This window comes from Polypterus senegalus, chromosome 8 (genome assembly GCF_016835505.1).
Source record: "Polypterus senegalus isolate Bchr_013 chromosome 8, ASM1683550v1, whole genome shotgun sequence".
Lineage (NCBI taxonomy): Eukaryota > Metazoa > Chordata > Cladistia > Polypteriformes > Polypteridae > Polypterus > Polypterus senegalus.
Genome location: NC_053161.1, coordinates 15,027,358 through 15,050,191, shown reverse-complemented (window position 1 = coordinate 15,050,191; position 22,834 = coordinate 15,027,358). Strand labels below are relative to the sequence as shown.

General features: G+C 37.8%; 1 protein-coding gene and 1 long non-coding RNA gene across 22 annotated transcripts in view; one reads left to right on the top strand and one right to left on the bottom strand.

The window, feature by feature from the left end:
• Nucleotides 1–745, top strand: part of LOC120533812 — a 47,746-nt gene extending 47,001 nt beyond the window's left edge. The window contains exon 3 of the long non-coding RNA XR_005634627.1: nucleotides 198–745. This is a non-coding gene — a long non-coding RNA (uncharacterized LOC120533812). The remainder of the gene's footprint in view (nucleotides 1–197) is intronic.
• LOC120533808 (protein-methionine sulfoxide oxidase mical3a-like) overlaps nucleotides 1–22,834 on the bottom strand; it is a 457,937-nt gene that overhangs the window by 389,893 nt on the left and 45,210 nt on the right. The window lies entirely within an intron of this gene.

Here is a 22,834-nt window from a genome sequence, read left to right as displayed (position 1 = left end):
TCTTTTCCTTTTTACTACATTTTGTGAGTGATAATTAAAATTTATTTTAATCAGTAGTGTAAATACCCAGGGCTTCAGCACAATGTAAGTGACCTTGTTCTCATGCTTTATATTTTATATTTTTAAATGAATTGTTTAGAAATTATTATGGATCTGATATCTGTGGCATCAAAACTAACAGATTTCTGCCTTGCAAGGTGCCAGCTACCCCCATGATAATTCTCCAGTCCCCACCTGATGATGACATGAAGATAACACGGGATGATGGGTCCCATCTGGAGTACATGGCACAAGTGATTGTTCAGAATGCTAGTCAATGAGGTCATTGTGTGCAGGACCTAAAAAGGCATGTCACAGGCTCTCCAGGGGAGAGCGGCTCTGCAAGTGAATGAGGCAAGTCTCTTCCACAGACTGAACACTGTTTGCTGCTCGGCTGAGTGGAGATACCAGGAGCTGCCAGCACTTCACAACTGTGGTTTAGCAGACAGGGCAGAGTCCTGCCTATCACTCTGCACTCATCATGCAATTTCTGTTGTGATTTAATAAGAAGACAGTTATGTAAGGAGGTTTTTTTTTCTTTTTCTAAACTGTGCCTGTCAGCAGGAAAATACACAGACATGAACATATGGAATTAATAAAAGATGTGAGCATTAGGAAAAGAGCTAAAAACTGTCTTTCTGCTGTCATTTTAAAGTGACTTTTAATTATATGTCTTCTTTTTTTTTTGCAAAATAAAAAAGATACTAAGGGAGATTAGCAGCATCACCATTTATATTTTGTCTCTGCCATTCCTGCGTAACTTTACTGAAATACATGTAAAAATACACCTGACATAGTCCTGTGATGGGACTGGATTTCCTCTGAAGCGGGGTAAGCCTTAAACGAACTAACTTCAGGAGAAATCATGCTGGAAAATAATTGTGATTGCCTAAAATCCCAGCAGAAAATTTACATTTGCTTTAGCATTATATTTTCCTGTGCAGGAGGGCCATTAATCAATCAATCAATCAACCAACATTTATTTATAAGGCACATTTTCATACAAAAAAATGTAGCTCAAAGTGCTTTACAAAATGAAGAATAGAAAAATAGAAGACACAATAAAAAATAAACATAAGTCAACATTAATTAACATAGAATAAGTAAGGTCCGATGGCCAGGGTGGACAGAAAAAAAACACTCCAGAGGCTGGAGAAAAAAAATAAAATCTGTAGGGATTCCAGACCAAGAGACCACCCAGTCCCCTTAATAAGAGATCAACAGATGGTGTGAGCCTGCTTGTTAAGACAAAAAATATCAGTCTATGTGAGAGTCAGTAGCAAGATAAAGTTTTTGTTAATTTATTTCTTTGCACATGTTTTGCTTCATAGTGTCTTTACTATCCATACATCCATTTTTTGAATCCATATTTTTCCAGTACACAGTTATGAAAGGCAAAGACAAGAATCAATCCTGGATAACACATACACACAAACACACGCACACTTTACTCATACAGGTTCGGTTTTTATTTTATCATGATATTGGAATGGATAAGGGATCTGCACCACCTAGTGAAGGCCACAAGAACCGGAGATGAATGTCCAGACTCCAGGTACACAGTAACCAAACTAATAATTGATCCCAGGTATGTAGGTATGAGGGGCCACAGCACGACATCCTGACTAACCAATATGCTATCACATGACGTATACACACATTCAGCAAAGAGAGAAACCAGTGCTGTATATATCAAACAAATCTTCCTTCACTCATTTTCAGAATGATTATTTAGTCCATACAGAATAACTGAGACCAATCCCAGAAACATTGATTATGTAGTAGCTCAGGATAAAACAACAGTGCAGTCAGATACACAACTATATATTATTATTATGCTTTATTGAAAAATTAAACTTTCCATGAATTACTGGCATACACTTGTTGTTTTGACAGACAAAACAATATCTTTGTTTCCAGCAATATGGATTCTTTATACTTACGTATGTTTATATTATTTATATATCCCAACTAGAGCACAAGGCAGGAACAAACCCTGGACAGGGTGCCAGTCTGTCACACAGCAAACACACATTAGGGTCAATATAGTGTCACCTAAATACATGCAGAATAAGGGAGAACATTCAAACTCCATTCAGTAAGGACCCAGGATGCAAACCCAGGTCTCCTTACCGCAAGGCTCCAGTGCTACCACTGCACCACTATGCCAGCCACCCTTATATACTGTATATACCTAGGAAGCACTTCTGGGTCTGATAGATCCTTTTTAAAACAAGGAATGCTCCTTGCCACAGCTCCTTGTGGCTCCGAAGAAACAGGGCTGCCCATTGGGACTACAACTCCCATGAAGCCTTGCAGGTGTGCACATGGGAGATCCACCAGAGGGATGTTGTTGTCTATTACACTGGGGAAACACATGGCCCTGGGAGGCTGCCTCCCTTCATCTATTCATCATAAAGAGTTACCTGTCAATCTGTATCCTCTATGACCTGTATATAGATATATATATATATACAGTATATATATATATATATATATAATATATGTATATACAGTATATATATGTGTGTGTGTCACTTCTATTAACACATCATATAATTTACAGAACTTCACTTTCATGTACCATTTATAATAAACACAGTCATAAACTGAGTAATTCTATGACTATAGTTTGTAATTTTGCTCTAAAGTAGACAAAATTAGCCATTGCACCACACTGCCAACCCTAGCTTGCATAGATCTTCTCTAGTCCCCAGTCTCTCAGCTCCTAAATCCTATGGCAGATGTTTTATCTGAAAACCCAATTTACAAATGTTTGAATGCTACATCCCTGAATATGAGTATTTTTAAATAGATTTCATTTACAATAGCAGGGCCTCTTGTAAAATATTTTCAATTGTTTGTTTATACAATATACTGCATATGTACGTATGTAGGAAGGACTATTTTAAAAAATTTTTTTTTTTTTTTTTAACTTCTCCGAATCTTATTTGTACTAGGCAGGTTAATAAATGAATAGAGAGAGAGACAGACATACTGTAAAATAGATAGATAGATAGATAGATAGATAGATAGATAGATAGATAGATAGATAGATACCAATGTGTTTGAACTCATAACAAGCAGGTTTGGTTAGCTCTTTCACACACATACCCTCATATCAGACAGTTCCAATTTTGATTTGCTAATTGTCATAATCTGTTTGTCTTACAGTCATGCAAGGGAACCAGAATATGTAGAGAAAAAGCACACAGACCAACTCTGTTCTCACGTTCATCCACTCGTGCATCTCTCCAGTTACAATAATGCATTCTTTTTGTCAGCCACTCTCTGTATCTTGTTTATACTGTATGACACAGACCTCTTTTGGTCTAATGTGTTAATCTTAGCCCAAGATTCTGTTATCATCTCCAGATTCAAAGGACTTCCTAATGAAGGACTTTATAGGTTAACTACCTGCCAACTTGAAACATCATTTCTGGTTCTGGGGCAGCTCTGGGTTCACCAGACTAGAGCTCCCTCAACTTATTGCTTTTCTTTCATCCATTTTACAAACCCATTTTCTCTTTTACAGAATCATCAAGTGAAAGACTTTAATCATCTTTGGAAAGGATGTCATTCATTGTAGGTCTCACACACACACACACACACACATATTATTTATTACATTTTGTGATTCAGCTGAAAAGTCTGCTGCAGTCTAATGTGCTCTCAATTATGCTTAGAATAGTGCAGTAACTGTGTATTTTCTGTGTAGATTTCAGTGCCTGCTTTCAAACCAGGACAACAACAGTCTAGCCAAGTGAGGATTATGAAATAAGTCAAAAGTTTCCTAATTCATTGTTAAGCCATTAAAATATTTTTTTATGACACTATGATTATATCCTTCAGCCACATTCCTGTATGTTGGAAAAAATAATAAAAAATGACCTGTTTTCATTGGCTGATACAGAAAAAAATGAATGTTTATGACTCATACATTTTTTATAAAGTGACTCTTCCAAGTAGATTTAGTTTTTTTAAAAAATGGAACAAATCCTGATAAAAATAATAAAACATGCAAAATGACTTAATATTTGCTTTAATTTGAGAATAACAGAACTCTTCCACTTAAATATTAAATATTTAAATAAAAACAATTATAGGAGACATTAAATGTAATTTAAAATGTTGTTCTGTACCATTACATCCAATCAGTTCATTTAACAGTGTTTCCTATGTAATGTTTCTCTCAATTTAGCCAGCAAGATCACATGTCAGAAGGAATCGCCAGTCCTTATTTATGTAATTATCTGATCTTCCCCTCTCTTCTTCAATAAACTGACACATAAACTTGGCCTTTAATGATGAGTAGGGCCATTTACATCACTGATCCCATTAAGGCTGCTTCACAGGCCACAAAGCACACAGAGAGAGAGAGAGCTAAGACTCTGCAGGGCGACTTACTGTTAATGCTCCATGAGCTTAACATGAAAGGAGCTGAGTGGTGCAGCCACGCTGCCTGAACCAAAGACCACTGAGCACATCATACTTTTTCAGGAAATATTTATTTCTAATTTTAAATCAGTTAATTTTAACCTTCACATTATTTAATAGGCATGGTTATCAATGTTTGAATGGAATTTGTTCTCTAATGCAGTGATTATCAAGTAATTAATTCTACAAAAGGTGTTCAGTATAAAATTTATGTGTAAACTACAATTACTTAAATGTAATATCTTCTTCATACTATGCAATATTTTCTATATTTTGTATTTTGGAGCAAACATTGAGACATGCACTCAAGGACAGAATTTGAATTTTAACAGCCATGTTGTACAACTTTAAAAAAACACCACTGAAAGTTGATCCAGATACACAGTTGAAGCAAATCCATTGCCAATAATATCTTGCAAGAAACTGCCAAATGAAAATAATGGAGAATATGTTTTTTTCTATCAACATGTCATAGAATATTTTTTGAATTTACAATAAAATACAGTATATTCAAAGAAGAGCGTAGATGTTCAGTAAATACCTAATGAAATGACATTTTACCTGTATGCTACTTGAAGCTTGTTTCATCAGCTGTTTTCCTCATGACAATCATTCATCTTTAGAGAATTAATACTGAAGTTAAACTATTAATCAGGAAATAGATAGATAGATAGATAGATAGATAGATAGATAGATAGATAGATAGATAGATAGATAGATAGATAGATAAGACTGCACAAAATATTTTGTTTCTCTTTTTTGCACTCTGTATCCTGTGACCTTTTCATAAAGAGAACAACAAACAGACATCCCGCAAATTGTAATGCAGACATAAGAATGTTTATTTCTGTCAGAGTATTTATCTAGAAAAATGTTTTTTACCATGACTAACAAATTCTTTTACTGGTATCTGTTTAGTGTTATAGACAACATGCTGTATCATTGGAGCAGTACACTAAATACTTAATTTGAAGAAAGCTTTTTTTATTTGGTTGTCACTAAATATAGGTTTAGCATTGGAGAAAATGACTAGACACAACTACAGCTAGAGTTTTACATTTTGTGCCTGAAGTATTTCCTAATCCAAAACAAAGGCGGATAAACAATACATCTGTGTTATACATACTAAAATTAGATGAATGAAAGGTCATAATATTCATAAACTATTCTGAAGCTCTGTTAAACTACATCTTTGTTAACAAAATGTAAAAATATCCTGAATTAATGTGAGATATTAAGAATTCTAGAAGTGCATAAATAAATAAATATTTTCCCCTTTTACTCCACATGAAATATGCAGTGATAAGAGGTGCCTGGCTGTCAAGTGGTAGCCATTGTTTAAATCGACAAAAGGAGACGGCAGGCAGAGAACAGTCAGATCTTTAGAAGGGACAGAGATTGACTCCGGCAAACAAGAGAGGTCTTGCAAATGTCTGTATAGAAAAGAAAGGACTGTTAGGGGTAGCACACCCAGTATATGTGGTGGGTGCACCTGAAAGGCATCAGGCAGTGACATCAGCACAGGTGAGAAGAAAAAATATGTAGGATAGTGGGGGCAGAACCCAAAGGATAAAAGGAGAGGAAAGGAATTGGGTGCCTGAATGTATAATTAAGGCAGAAAATAAAGCCAGGGAGGGAAGAATATCTAAGCCCATTAACCATATGGTCATAAGCTTGGAAAGTTGGGGTCACATTGCCCAATCAAATGCAGTGTTGGGGAAGGGTGTCAGGAGGCGATATAGTGCCCTTGCCATGGAGGATGTTAGACTATATTGTTAATTTTAAGTAATGGTTAAGCGGAGGGGCTGCCCAAAAGCCCATAATCTTTAAGCAAAACTAAAGGCTAAGGGATGCAGGAGCACCATGGGTGGCACTATAATGAGTTCTAGCCTGTTGTCCCCATGGTACACCTGGACTCCAGAAGTAACTCCAGCACATGACCAGCTGTGGCCCCCAGAGGGGTTTAAACCCACTTTACAGGAGAGTTTTGAAGTGTGGTCTAAAGCGGCAGAAGAGGAGGCAGATGATAACGGAGTATTTTGGTACTGGGCAGTTGGGCAAGGCAGAAGGCCTCCTCACCAAACAGGCAGGGGCTTAAGAGCTGGATACTCACACCAAAAAGTACAGTGGGTTTATTATTATGCATATGTTTATTTTGTACTTTGTTTGTCCATTGTATACATCCACTTTTTTAGTTATTTTTGTTTAATTAGGGCACCATTTCAGTTACAAAATATACAGTGGAGAAAAAAACAGGAAAAAATATGAAACCAAGAAGAATTATATTTTTTGTTTAACACTATACTAAGTATTAAAAACAATTGTCAAAAACTACCTTAAAAAAGAAAAACCAAAATGTTAGTGACTCAATGTTTTGACAGTATTTACTCAAAACATTACATCTGAGAATCTTTCCATATTTTCAGCAGATGCAGATGCTGACTCAAAGAGTAGCTCACTTTGGCTATACACAGGGGCGATTTTGGCACTCGGGCCACATGGGAGAGAGAGACGCTGTCAGATGGGATGGAGCCATCCTGAGAAGCTGTGCAGAGGGTTTGTGGTTGTGAGTGTGTGAATGAGTGAGAAACAATCAAGCACAGAACTTAAAGAGCAGAAATTATGAAACCACCTTCTCTGGTTAAATCCATTGGCATGTGGCTGTCGACAATGGTGGCTTGGATCCCAAGTGAGCAGTGTGAGGCAGAGTAGATGGCATGAATGTGCAGGCAGGTGGTGAGGCAGAAAAAAAGAACACAGAGCAAAGGTCTGCTGAGAACACTGCAGGGTCCAAGGGCCTGCTTGGGCATCCTAGAAACAGGCTAGTGCTGGAAGGCACAATGAAAAATACTTTGTGGCAGATTGCCGGGGTTATTACCCGGCCGGGATGCCTGGAGGGACCGGAAAGGCTAGCTAAAGGAATAGCTTCCGGGTCACAAGGGGCAACTGCCCTGGCCAAAAAGAGGACCACGGGAAAGGGACAAAGAGATTTTAACCCGTAAGGACCCGTGGCCACTGCCAGGTGCGCCTCAAGCCTCATAGGACTTGGAGAACTGTCACTTCCACCACACCAGGCAAGATGTCGGATGAACCTGCCAGGGACGCCTGGAGTGCTTCGGGGGCAAAGGGCAGCACTTCTGCCACACCAGGAAGTGCTGCCAGAAGATCGTCACCAGCCACCTGGAGCACATCCGGGTGGGAATAAAAGGCACCGCCTCCTTACAGTCTGGGAGCTAGAGTCAGGAGTGGGAGCTGGACGAAGCTCCCAGGAGAAGAGTAGAAGCGGCTAAAAGACTGTGAGAAGAAGGTTTATTGGGGAGATTTATTGCTGAGTGCATTGTGTGGTGTTTTGGACAGTATTCTTGTAATTAATAAACGTGTGTCTTTTATAAAGATGTGGTCTCCGATTGATGGTGTCCAGGCAAGTCTCACAACTTCAAAAAGAAACATTTTATAGATGAGAAATTGCATTGAGCACATTATGAAAAGGAGCAGTACGGTGGAGCTGCTGCCTCACAGTTAGGAGACCTGGGTTCACTTCTTAGGTCCTACCTGCGTGGAGTTTGCATGTTCTCCCTGTGTCTGCATGGGTTTCCTCCGGGTGCTCCGGTTTCCTCCCACAGCCCAAAGGTTAGGTGCATTGGCGATTCTAAATTGTCCCTAGTGTGTGCTTGGTGTGTGGGTGTGTGTGTGTGCCCTGTGGTAGGCTGGCGCCCTGCCCGGGGTTTGTTTCCGGCCTTGTGCCCTGTGTTGGCTGGGATTGGCTCCAGCAGACCCCCATGACCCTGTAGTTAGGATATAGCGGGTTGGACAATGACTGACTGACATCATGAAAAGGTGAAAATCAATGTGATTATTACTATAAATGTTTTAAAAAAATATTTAAAAAGTGAGGCAAGATTACTACTTATTACATTTTTTCACAACAGTGACAACTGCTGGGAGGTGTGGGCAATGCACCACATGAATATAGTGCCCTGATAGGTGCGGTATTTTATCCTTCTAATACAGAATTGTGGCCCTGTATGGAGTGTCACCTTGACCAGGGCTTTCACCTGCCTTGCAGTCAATGCTGAACTGTGAACCAGTTCTGATGTAATCTTCTATAACTTAACAGTGCAACACCACAACTTTATTTTCTCTAGGAATGCTTCTGACTGAGGATTTTGTTTTCCTCTCCTCCATTATCCACTGGTTTTATTTGAATCATAGCATTAATTGACTTCTATTATCTCAATTGATGTTAATCAGTTTGAAACTAATCTGTTTTCCTGTGTGTTTAACCGAAGGTGTGTTTTATGGAGGCACAGTAAGTTCATCATGCAATCTGTATTACAGTTGATAGCTTGTTATGGTGCTCTGAGCCTGAGCTCACTTAAGAGTGCTTTACAAAAATACCTTTTACTGAGTTGGACTGAGCAGCTGCTCCGAACCCTCATGACCTTCAATTGGATTAAGTGGTTTTAAGGATATTACATTATACAAAATAACCCAAAGTTTATGGAAGACTACATAATTCAAATTCCTAAAATTCTTAAAAAAATGTCTTTGGACATAAAAAAAAATTTGGTAAAATTATGGAAGGTTAGTAAGAATAGCAAGAGAGTGAAGCTGTTAGATCTCCTGCCTCACAATTCCAGCATCCTGGGTTCAAATACCAAGCCTGATTACTATGTGTGGATGCTGCATTTTCTCCCAGTATCTGTGAAGGCTTTTCTATCACATTGCCAAGAATTTTATTCACAATTCCAAGAAAGTATGTGAATATATGTGTGCATACATGGCAGAACAGGCACAAGACTAGCACCCCTGTCCAGATTGTTTGCTGCTTTATGCCTGATACTGGTGGGACAGACTCCAGTACCCCATGTTCTGAAATTGCATTAAGCAGACCACAGAATGTTGTATTATATTTCAGCAAATACAGTCATTACATAAAGCTCTGTAGAATTGTACAAGTTAGACATTATTCATTGGGAAGGAATAGTTTAGCGGAAAATAAATCTGTATGACCACACCCATGTCACTTCCTAACAAAAAGTGTATTCACTGTGCCGTGATTCATATGTGCAGTAACATTAAATGGGTACTGGCAAGCCAAACACCTGCGGAAATGCAGCAAACATGAGTCATGCGTTCTGGATGCTTTGCAGTGTACTTTCATGATTCAAGAGTATTAACTACTGACTTAATCTTAATATGTTCAGACATGTTTTATATTCGGCTTGTTTCATTGTGGTGTACCACTGTAAACTGAATAAGGGTGATGCGTGATTCCTATCCGTTATGGCGACCTTACGCATATTCACCAGTCATTCAACGTAGCTGCCTCCCTGAAAAGACGGCATACAGGAAATAGCAACAGATTAATGCCATAAATTTAGTGGGTTACATTTCATAGCTTTGTAATACTTTTATTGTATCAATTCAGCTCTTTTTGACAGTTACCTGGGTTATATTTGTTGCCAGATTGAATGGAAAGGAAATGTCTAAAACCTTTGGAGAAGCTTGTGACATACATTGGATTTAAAAAGCATTCTTCAAAATGTTAAGACAGTGAAGGAGTCTGAAAACTTTCTGAATCCCTTGTGCATGGTATGGCCTGTGTATGTGCTATATTAGTTTATACATTACAGTCTTTAGCCATCAGGGGGCAGACCATCCTCCCAAACCCAACACAAACAGACTCCAGGCACAAGTCTCTGCAGCTCACATGCTTCCCACATCGTTTCCCACTTGGTCATCACCAAGCATGATATAAAAGCACCACTCACAACAATAAAGCAATTTCTCTTCTCTCTCTCCTTCTCTTTGTCTTTCTGCCTCCACTCCTCCTCCTGCAAGCTTTGTCCCTCTTCCTCAATACTCTGACTCTCAGAACAGTGGCCGCAGGCTCCATTTATCCTGCACCTGGGAGTATTTCTGGTGGCCTATTGGCATGGTCCAAAAGCACTAACAAGTGAGGCGGAAGCCCGACAAAGTTTGGCTCCAGAGTTCCTGCAGTACCCACTGGAGCACCCACACCACCCAACAGGGCTGTAGTGAACTCCAACTCCCATGGAACCCTGTGGGAATCCAAGGCACCGCTTTGCCTTTTAGTGCTCCGAGGGAGATAATGCCCTGTGCATGTTCTCTCCCCCGGTTCTTCCATTACTAAGGCGTCCTAGTCAGTTAAGGGTCCGCCACAAGTCCTGTTACTTTGAACTATGATGAGGAAATTAGTTGGATTCCCAAAGGGTAAAAATCATCTGTGCCAATTCTCCAGTGTTAGTCTGCATAAAATGAGGCAGGTTGGTGTGTTAACTTGATTAGTTACTCTAAATTACCTCTGTCCGGCTGATCATGCTTATAACCCATGATGAAAAAGCAGCCCATGCCCCGGTGGCGTCTGCTTTGTGCTCAGTTTTGCCATAACCTTATAATGGAAACAGGGAATTCAGAAAATTGTAGGATGGATGAATTTGGCAAATAATGCCTCAAGCAGCTTAAGGCGACAACAAGCTTCACAAAGCAACATACACTTTAGAGAGTGACATGGAGTGTAAATGAGATAAAAGCTGTTAGAGTATGACTGTTAGTCGAAGCAGCTTCTCCTCTCTTTCAACAGGGATAATTAATTGGAAATGAATTAAAGTAATGGCTGCAGCCACACAAATACAGCCCTCTACAATGGCATTAGACCTTCTAGGTAGTTCCTGACCTGAATCACATGCTTTGTGCACAACTGATCACACGGCTCCAATTAAGGGGTCACTTCAAGGACCAGTACACCAGAGACATGGAATTACAGCATTAGAAGTTGAACTGAGGCTAAGGCTTTTGGCAGGGAAGGGAAGATGTCATTACACTGAAAAACAGGGGGGTTTAAAGGTTTACGAGTGAAGAAGACAAACAGCCTTTAGGTAAGGGTAAAAATCATCTTGATTGAGGTTGTGGTACAAGTATATTAGCTTTTTGATTTGTATTTCTAATAATGTTAATTCCTCTGGTGGCATTCTATGATACGGATGTATGGCTACTCAAATTAAGAAGACAATCAAGAATCACATTTATGTGGTTGCATAAAAAAGTGTGTACTTTATAAATAGTATTATTTTGAAAACATGCAAACACCACTACATGGCAGCTGCTGATTGAACTATACAGTTGATGTGATTTCCTTTCAATAAGACCAGAGATTGCTGAATGCAAAAGGTACATAAGCATCTGAGGGTGAGTCTGTGAGGTGTTACTGAGAGTGGGAGCTCTAAATCGATGTCTGCTGTGAGGGAAGAATGAGAACAATGACATGTCAGAAGGATATAGTTTAGTTCAGCCTGAAAGGCAAGGAGACAGTGATGAACAGCTGCTCTCCATGATGTCAAAGCATTTTTAAGAAGGTGTTATGAATACTTAATCATTGTTTAGGCCAAGCAAATTAGAGAGGTCACTTGTATATTGTTCAAGGAGCTGCCAGGATCAAATATATTTTCACACTGATTTCAGTTCATTCTCTTGATCATAAATAAACTGATCTATTTGATTCTCTTCTTATTTAAAGTACAAAGCATGATCCAATCAATAAAAATGCAATAAAACATTCTGAAGACAAATTCAGCACTCAACCACCACCTAACTAAGAAAGATAAATGACAAGAGAGCCCCATCTAAAATGGTTTTTCATATAGAATAAAACAACAAATAACATGGAGGTCTCCTTTTTAATCCAAGAGCCAAGCTTAAAAGAAGTGGTGAGGTGGCCTTCTGCTGTTCTATACCTAAAATCTGGAATACTTTACCTACACAAATCTGTCAGGCTAATAATGTGGAACATTTAAAAAAACTGCTAAAAAATCATTATTTTAATTTGGCTTTTTCATAGCTACTTTTCAGTTGTATTCTTGATAAGACTATAAGGGCAAATAATTGTCATATTCATCAGGGATCTGCTATTTGTACTAATCCTTGCTGTTCTCTGCTGTTTCTTTCCGGTTCTTCTGTGGTGGCAATCTGCACCCCCTGAGATGCTGGAATTAAGGGGGATGTCTCAGTCATCCATTCTTATCATGTGTGATAGTATTTACGATTCTGTCTTAGCTTAAAATCATCTAAAACAATTTTAGACTCAATTGCTCCCCTCAATAAGGGAAGACTTGCTCCTTGGCTTAATGACACTACACAGCAGCTATGCCACAGGCACTGGAAGAAAGATAGGTTGACTGTATCTAAGCAAATTTTTAGGGCTTCTCTGTTCAACTTCCAGGACAGTTAAGAAATATAAACATGATTACTTCACTAATTTTGTATCCTCCCATTCTAATAAACCCAGGGTCTTATTTAATGCAATTAATGCACCTATGTATCCCCAGTCAGTGATGGGATTAAAAAGTACTGTTCTTTCACATAAGCAGTTTTTCATCAACTGATACTATCAGCTCTGGCATTGTTCCAGTGGGTTATGTACTTCCTGATGTTAAACATGGCACTGTCTTGGATTTTTTTGATGTTGTTCTACTTTCACAGCTAAAAAGCATTATTGACACACTTGAACTTACTTTCAGTCCTCTTGATGTTATTCTATCACATATTTTGATGTTCTGGGTCCATTTTTGTTAGCTATTATCAATGTTTCTATTAGTGAGGGGTTTGAGGCCTCATTTTTTTAAACATGCAGTGATGCGACCTTGTTTAAAAAAGGCAGATTTAGATCCTATAGTGTTAACTCATTTTCACCCGATTTCCTAATTGCCATTTCTGGCTAAAATATTAGAAAGAATTATTTATAATCAATTTGTTGATCATTGTTAGTTTCAAAACTTCCTTTAAAATTTTGTTGCTAGTTTTTAAATCATTACATGGGTCTGCTCCTGCTTATCTATCTGAATTGTGTGTTTTTCACCAGCCATCCAGGGAGCTTAAATCTATCGGTCAGTTGTCTCTTGACACTAAGGGACAGGGATTCTGGAGCTGCTACACCTCATCTGTGGAACTCTTTACCTCTTTACATTAAGGAGTCACCTTCAGTAGAACTGTTTAAAGCGAGATTGAAGACACATTTTATTCTCTAGCTTTCCATGGCCTTCACTGATACTGATGGTTGCCCAATTCTTAGTCATCTTCTTTCTTTTTCTTTAACTCACTGCTGGCTGTATTTTTATTGTACTTGTATTTCTATTTATTTCAATGTATTTTATTTATGTTAATTGTATGTTTTAATGTGAATCACTTTGGCTACAGCTTTACTGATGCTGCTTTAAATGTGCTCTATAAATAAATTGACAATGATATGTGAAGCATGAAAATTAAGAGGTTTGATTTAAAAACAATTATGTTAGGCAGAATACCCAGTGGAGGCTCAGTGGACGTTTGGCCTTTGAACCCCTGCAGATTTTATTTTTCTCTTTAGCCTAACCTAATTTTTTTTTGTTTTTTCTGTCCTCCCGGCCATCTGACGTTACCTTGTTTTGTTGTTATATATTCTCTTAATATATATTGCCTAATCTTAATTGTTTTCTCTTCTTGTAACTTTCTTTTGTCATCTTGTAAGGCACTTTGAGCTACATTGTTGCATGAAAATGTGCTATATAAATAAATGTTGTTGTTGTTAAACTTGTTAAAGAAGGAATTAGTCATATACAGTGGATCCTCGGGTCACGACCATAATTCGTTCCAAAACTCTGGTCATAACCCGATTTGGTCCTGACCTGAAGTAATTTCCCCCATAGGATTGTATGTAAATATAATTAATCCATTCCAGACCATACGAACTGTATGTAAATATATATTTTTAAAGATTTTTAAGCACAAAAATAGATAAATATACCATAGAATGCACAGCGTAATAGTAAACTAAATGTAAAAACATTGAATAACACTGAGAAAACCTTGAACAGAGAAAAGTAACATTGCAAGAGTTCAAGCTATAGCCTTACGAACCGCTCGCTGTAAACACTTTTTTAATGAGTTTTAAGCACAGGGAAAACATGAACATTTGAAAAATCCGTAATTTAATAAACAACCAAGAAATGTAACATTGCAACAACGCACGCTACAAACTAATCGCTGTGAGCAGAAGTGAACTGGAGGTTAAAATCCAATAGAAAAAGTCTTCTTTAAATACAACGCTCGAATCAGTCTCTTTAAAAACAAGCCTGGTGCATTCTTTAACTGCCTTCTCGGCCTTACGTGGTCAGCCCCCTCTCTCTCTCTCGCTGCACAGGGAATGCACAGGGAGAGACTGAACACATACAGAAATCATTGGCGTGTACGAACCGGAAGGGAAACTGGCTTGTTCGTCACCAGAGTGTGTGGTCATGAACAGATGCAAAAGTTTGGCAAACTTTTTGGTCGTAACCGATTTGTACGTGGTCTGTAACGTTCGTGACCTGAGGTTCCACTGTGTGTATATATATATATATATTATGACCAAAGAGCTCAAAAGGCACATAAGGCAATGTCTTCAAAGTAGGTAATCCCAATTGCAAGCGCAGCTCCAATATGAAATCTAACAGAATGGTACAAAATCAGAGCAAAAGATTAAAAAAATCCAAAAAATCAGACATATTCAACAAGAGCAAAAAACACAAGAGAACTCATGAAACATCTAGCACATTCAATGAACCGGTAGAGATTATGGCTTTTCTTCTAGCTTTTACAAGGTTGAGGACAGTCCCTTGCAATGAGGGGCAAATGGCCCTACCTTTTGGGGAACTATCCATAAAACACATGGAACATAATAGAACTATAGACATATAGATATTACATAATACACCAAAGAAATAAGAAACACAGAAAAATATAAATAATTAACACCTCTAACACTTTAAACATAAACAAAATAAAGAAAAACTGACAAAAAGAAATAAAGAAGGAATTTGAAGACCTCACTGGGCTCCATCATCCAATCGTATGGGTTCTCTTATTAGTGCTGTGCCAACCTGTCGTTCCCTCTGGAGGACAATACAATATCAGGCAGAGTCTCTGCATGTGTTACTGATATATCAACCTGGATGAAGCACTACCACCTACAGCTCAACCTGGGATAAAACAGAGCTTTTTTTGATCCCAGCCAGCCAGTCTATTCAAATCCCCATTTCTGTACAGCTTGGCTCACTGTCGCTAACACTCACTAGGTCAGTTTTCAGCCTTGGGGCAGTGATTGATGAGCAGCTACAGTATATTTTTCTGATCATGTTTCTACTGGTTCTCGTTCATGCAGGTTCATGCTGTACAACATCTGCAAGATTAGACCTTATATGACAGAGAATGCAACACAACTTCTGGTTCAGGTTTGGTCTGGTCGCATATAGACTAGAGCAACTCACTCGTGGTAGGAGTACCCACATGTGTTATCAATCATTCTGCATCATCTGGAGCGGCCCATCTTGTATTTAACCAGACTAGATTGGCACATGTCACTCCTCTTTTCAGGTCGCTACATTGGCACCCTGTAGCAGAACACATTAAGTTCAAATCCCTGATGCTTTCCTATGGAGTAGTCAATGGGTCAGCATCTGAGTATATGGAGACACTGGTGAGGTGGTATTCTCCTTCTCACCCACTCAGGTCTACCAGGAAACAACGTCTGGTGATGCCACCTTATGTAGCATCACGTCTCAATCCAGACTCTTTTCGTGTGTGGTTCTGAGCTGATGGAATGGGCTGTCCACCTCTATCCTTACTGCTGACTCCCTCAGTGTATTTAAGAAGCGATTGAAGACCCATCTGTTCTGTGAATATCTGCCTAATTGAAAAGAAGAGAAAAAAACAACAACTTTGCACTGCAATACTTTATATTCTTGGTCAATTTGTTTAAGTTTAATTGCTTTATTGATTGTAATCTATGATTGTTAATGTATGAGTTATTATATCTTTTCACTTGTGGCAATCAACTTTTGTTACCTTTCCTACTACACTTGCTGAACAAACTGGCCCTACGCTAATGTTGCTCGACTGTTTACCTCTTTTGCAAGTTGCTTTGGATAAAAGCGTCTGCTAAGCAAATAAATGTAAACATAAAATAAATGTGCCAGTGTTGAATCACTGATTGAAAAACCTTGATGAATGTAGATATAGCATCTTCTCTTAGCTCGTCGGTGTATATACTGTATCTGTGCTCATTTATATTTCCTTTTGTTACTTTGTAGTTTCTTGCTACCCTTGTTTGCCTTCTGTTTCATGTTTTATGTGTTTACATTTTTGCATGTTTCCCGTTGTTTTGAATTGTGTTGTTATGTACTTTGTAGAGTGCCTTGTTATAATGCGCACTATAAAATGTTCCATATAAAATTAATATTGACCAATTGTTGTAATATCGCAGATTGAACCACTTCATTTTCTGAGACTCCTTATGAATGCATAGCAAATAGAGTATGCACTATAGAGTAGCCTGGAACATCTGATGCCTCCATGACATGTTAATCCTTTCCCAACTTGAATGTCTGAGTGCTCATTTTTGAGCACATTATGAGAGGTTTCACAGAGGATTTGGGACCAAAAGATGAATAATGCTGGAATAAAAGGGAGCATAATTATAACATGAAGAAAGGGCACAATGAAGATCTACACTAAAATGTAATTGGATTAAATCTGAACTAAAATATTAGTAAAGATATTAATACTGTTTCCTGGAATCCTGTGCACAAAGTCCCTGTCTGACCTTGAATCTTTGTGGATGCTAGGTACCGAATTAATTAGTTTTCAATGCAGTTTAATAATTCATAAAAGATTTGTGGTGGCTGCTGATAAACAAGGACACCCCAATGCATTGGCGAACAGTAGAAGTTAAATGCCACAAAAGCATATTGAAATAATTTACAAGGATAAATAGAGTGTTTAGAGTAAGACAAGTATTAACAGACCTCTGGCATACTGTTAAGTGTCTGATTTTCTGTTGGTTTTAGGGAAGTAATGACAGACCACCAAAATGAGCCATTTATTATCAAAATAATAAAAGGGGATGTAAAGAGAAAGCAACCAAAGCCCATCACCCAACGTACCAGCAGTGTGTCTATGATGCTCCTGTTTGGTCAGGTACTAGGATTCTCCTTTATCGACAAGGATGGCTTTTCATTATCATAACCCATAATAAAGCATTCATTGTCACCTCTCTCCTTCAGACACTTACTCTCTTGCCTCTCTTTTATTGAACTGGCTGCAGCAGACTTGTGATGAGCTTAAAATGACATAATTTGTCAGATATTACCAGCGAAAAAGTTAAAGAGGTGATTATGTGCTATACTGTATATGTTTTCCGAACAGAATCAGACTACAGAGAGAATGTACTGCTTGGAATAATTATTCTAAACAGCACCTTAAATGCTTTTTTGTGTAAATGCTTGGCACCATCTTCATGACGTTTTTTGTTGTTTCTTAATGTGTTTTTGCTCTTGCTTGTACCTTTTGCTTTTCTTTTCATTTCCAGATACTCAGTACATTGGTTTTAAAGTGCATCTTTCTTAATGTTTTCACTACTAAATTTACCTTAATTAATACTTTTTTTATTATTTATGTTTTGCTAAACAAACACTGTTTTTTGAAGTGTAACTTTTAATTTAGATTAGACACACATGGGCAATTATGCTGCAAATTAAGTAAAAACATAGGATATTACTAAATAGGGGGCAGAGGGGAAGGGGGTGTTTGGAGCTCTGTGAAGAAGACTTAATGTTTTTATATTGTTATACTGTAATCACCTGGCAAAAGATAGGGGTTCAAAGGAATTCTGGAGCTAAAGAAAATGACCAGAAGATGGAAGGAACAAACAGGAGGAAAGAGAGTTGTTATATTGGCACAAACATGAGTCAATAAATCAAAAATAGCTGTCAGAATGAAGCATGAAAGCCAAAACATAAAACCAAAATCATAGTCAATAGTAATGTTGCAAAATTGTCAAACTATTTTGTATCATTTGCACATAACTAACACTAATTTTCATTGTTTCTTAAAAAATGGATCCTAATGTGTTTTCATAAGAATAGTTTATCGTGTGGCTTCTGTGCAGAGTCTGTAGCAGACATAAAAAGCCATGCAAATATCTACACAACATGGTGACAGCCTGTTACAAGTGTGGCCAGAATTACTATGAGCACAAAGCTGAAAAACGAGAAACTCTGGTGAAAAAGACAAACAAGAGTCAGAATACTGGAGAAGCCAAAATAAGAATGAGTAACCAGAATCAAAGGGCAAAACAAAAATCAAAATAAGGGGTTGTAACCAAAACACAAAATCCTAACACTAGAGCCTGGTTGAAAATGAAGGTAACTGTTGCTATGAAATTCCAAAGAGTTTAATGTAAAGTGTGAACACTTCTATATTTATACTGTAGCTTCTGTTAAACTATCAATGCAACAATTGCAGTCACCGGACCTTCACAACAGTGCCATGTAAATAAAAAAGACATAAATGGATAGTAAACTTTTAAATTACAAGGCAAAACTTGAAACTAATAACAGAAACAGCATTTGTGTGATTGAAAACCCCAAACTAAAAAAAGCCAAATAAACACACATGTAAGAGCCAATCTTAGAAAGTTTAAATTAAACTCGTATTAGTATTTGCTTGATTTGAATAGAATACAATATTCTTTCATAGCTATAGATTAGTGTATAATGTTTTACCCCCGTAAGTTAATATGAGATGAAACTTTTTTTAGCTATATATGCAATACAGTGTGTTAATTGAGTGAGTTTGGAATAGACACATTGCTAGCATGGACTGATAGACCCATTTGCAGTTTGTAAATGGGCAGGCATACAGTTTTCCAGCCGTTTAAAAATGGTTCAACTGTACGAGCAAACTTAAAGAATGAAACAAGATATATAAGCTTTAAACAGAACCTTTCTTAAACAACAACTTTTCTTTCCTTTGCTATATCAATTTTTTGGTATTTTTGTGTGAACTGTTTTATTTTGAATTTTTACTAAACTTTTTAAAAATGAAGATATTTGTTCGTGGAATCATTTCAATGTGTCAAGCTATTTTCAGAATCCCATGAAGCAAACTAGAGCTCCAGAACTTTGGTCATTTGGGGTAAACACAGCTACAACACATATAAACAAATATTAAAACTACTTGTACACCAAGTGTACTCACAAAAATGAAGCAAAATAGCCAGAATAACAATAAAATGTATAATCAGAAAAGTGCATGCAATAATTTCACTGTAAAGGTAAACATAGTCTTAAAATAACAAAAAATCTGATTTGTCACACACACACATTTTACAGAAATAATTCAAACTACCTGTAAATGACTGGGATCTGGATCACATAGTACATGGTACAATAGAGAACACACTTTAGCTGTATAATATTTTGGTGATTCCATACCTTTTGCCTCCATACTAAAAGAACATAACAGCACACAGGAAGAGCTACAAGATATGAGCCAGTGAAAAAGACTGAAAAACTGCACAGTCAGCTCAGACGACAACAAAGTTTTACCGTGTGCTTGACAACCTTCATGACTAACTCCCTACCGGGTGTGGTGGTGGGTGGGGGATGACAATATCACAGAAGCATTTTAAAAATGAAGGAAATAAGTAAGGTGAATGCTAGTTCTTAAGCTGAAATCATTTTTCACTATGCTCCTGGCAACATAGATGGAGGCTAGTGAAAGGCAAACATACTGTAGCTAACTGAGAATTGTTTAAACCCATTAGATACAGGAAAGGTCAAAACCATAGGCAAGGAAGGCAGAAGTGTTTAGATAGGAAAGACAAAAGGCAAAATTCACTTAAAAACTAAACATGATACTACAGTCTTTTACAGATCTCTTCTAAGTCCTCTTCTTTTATTCATTCCCCATCTTTCCTGTAATATAATTGCCTCACAGTCAATGTTGTCTAGAAACATAACCAAATGTGCCGAGTCAAATGCAAGTACACTGTAGCATATAATGGAGATGGGTCCAGTGTAATGCTTGATGAAAATGTGAAATGGTGTTAATATAGTCCTGAGCATACCATTACAGTTGTTCTGCTCATTAGCAGGGAAAGCAAAAAAATTTCCTTTTAAGCACAAAATAGCAGTTTGGCCCGCAAACATTTTATATTCTATTTTAGCCCTCCACTTTGAATAGAAAACGGTGCTTAATCCTTTCATTTGACACAGTAGCAGTCTGTTACTGTTACATCTTAGCTCTCCTCACACACATAAAAAGCGTTAGCAGCTGCCTACTGGATAACTTCCAGTGGCATAGGAAGCCTGCTCCACAAGCTATTAGTGGTGACAATGTTTTTCCATTACAACTTACAGAGGTGAACCTCTGATCATTCATGCTCATGTAGTCCCACTGTCTTGAGAGATTAATGACAATCTTATTATCATTGCTTGTTAACTCTAGATACACATTAGGTTATGGGAGTATTTCTTGTCAGACATCCACCCCTGAGACTATTGTGATTCAAGTGCCCTTCTTTAGCAAAAAAACACCTTTTAAAGGCTCAGCAAACCAGGTCAAACCTTCCTAGCCTATCTAGAATTGGCCTCACCCCAAGCACTCTGACCTCCTTACTCCACAGAGAGAATTTTCGCCTACTAGACTGAAAATAAGGAACTAGCTTCCAGCGTTCAAAAAAAGTATACAAAAATGCCCTCCGAGAGAAGGGTACCATAACACCTTTGGCTAAGTATCTATAGCAGTATATTTATAAATAAGAATATGTATTCAGATAACCTTTAAAATGCCAAATGGCAAGAAATGTACTTGCCCAATACACAATCCAGTTATCAATAATCAAGAACAGAAGCAACAATCCCAATGTACCAAAATATCCAATACTCACAGGTCTGCTCTCAGTCTCAGCATATAAAGGTTGTGGGCAGTCCATCAGCCGTGACATCAAGGTGGCCCCAACTCTTGAGGATCCACCCATAAAGTACAAGATACACAATAGAACACTATATAACACTTTGAAACACAATGGCTATCACTTAAACAATTAAAGTAAAATATTATCTTATTTATAAACATCTACGTGTGGAAGAGTGTGTGTTTGTCTGTCTGTCCAGCCCAGAAGTGCGAGGCTACAGCATGAAGCTGAAAGAAAGCGACTCCGTCGCCGAAGTGAAAACCACTGACGAAAGACAAACTTGCTTAGCCGCTAATACACAAGCGAAGCCAACTCATCGGCAAAATGAAACCTCCGAGGAGGGAGGAACTCACTTAGCCACTGATAGATAAGGGGGGCAAAATGAATCCCTGACTCTGCATTTCAATTATTTTTCTGACCATTTCAATAGCTTCTAGGAGCCTGGGCTTTTTACAGGATGGGCTTACACAGCTAGTTTTACATAAAAGACAACAACAAACAGAACTAATGGAACACAGAAACATAATAAACAACGACAAATGCATCAAATACACCAAATATAAACCTCAACCAAACCATAACAGAGACGTCTGCTGCAAGAGCAGCCTTGAGATGCTGAAAAACATCCTTCTTTGTCACACCTGTTTTATTGCAGACACAATTAGTACACATGGTGTAACATATTAAAATGATTAATTTGAACAAATCTAAAATACAATATTCAGATCCAAAACAGGCAGCCAGTCAAACACAATGTAATAGTTAGAAACAGTAACAAATTAAAAAGGGTAAATTCAAGAACAGAATTCAACAGCAAGCTAATGATCTAAAAACAGGAAACTGAAATGGGTAGTAGGACAATTAGTAGAAAAATCAAAGCAAAAAATCTAAAGACTCTGTAAAACAGAAAATTTTTCTTTAAAGGCAAGAAAGAACATGTACATGTGAAGCCACTGTCTCTTTTATGTTCTCAGGCCCTCCATCATAGGATTGCTTCAAAATAAACTTTGCTATACAAAAGATCCAGAGGGATGGTGCTGGGGTAAAACTAGAAAGAGCTTCAGCCTGTTCCTGACATTTCCACTCCACAGATTTGTACTAAAGATGTGGCAAAACCATTTTGCCTTGAAACTGTAGCCCAGCAAGATATTCACACGCACAGGAAATGATCAGCTTCTGCCTTTCAGGTCTGTGGCTTAACAGAAGGTTTACTGTGCCATGCTAGAAGCAAAAAAGGAGATGTTTGTTTCCTTTAGTTTAATGTACTACTTGTGATTTTATCTTTTTGATCTGCTATTTAGTTTTTTGATTGATACACACACCAACCTTGACATATGTAATGCTGTTCCTGTTTCCAGCAGCTGCCTGTCTCTTGTGCAGTACACTGAGTATCCTTCAAACTCACACTACTGCAGTACTTTAATGGCTTATCTAATTTGACCCTGTGCACATTTGGAACTGATATCAACTTCCCAGAGAGGTTTAAGGACACCAAAGCAATATTCACACTGGTATTGCCTCATTTTACTGCAGGATCAGCACATTATACTGCTGGCCACAATCCTT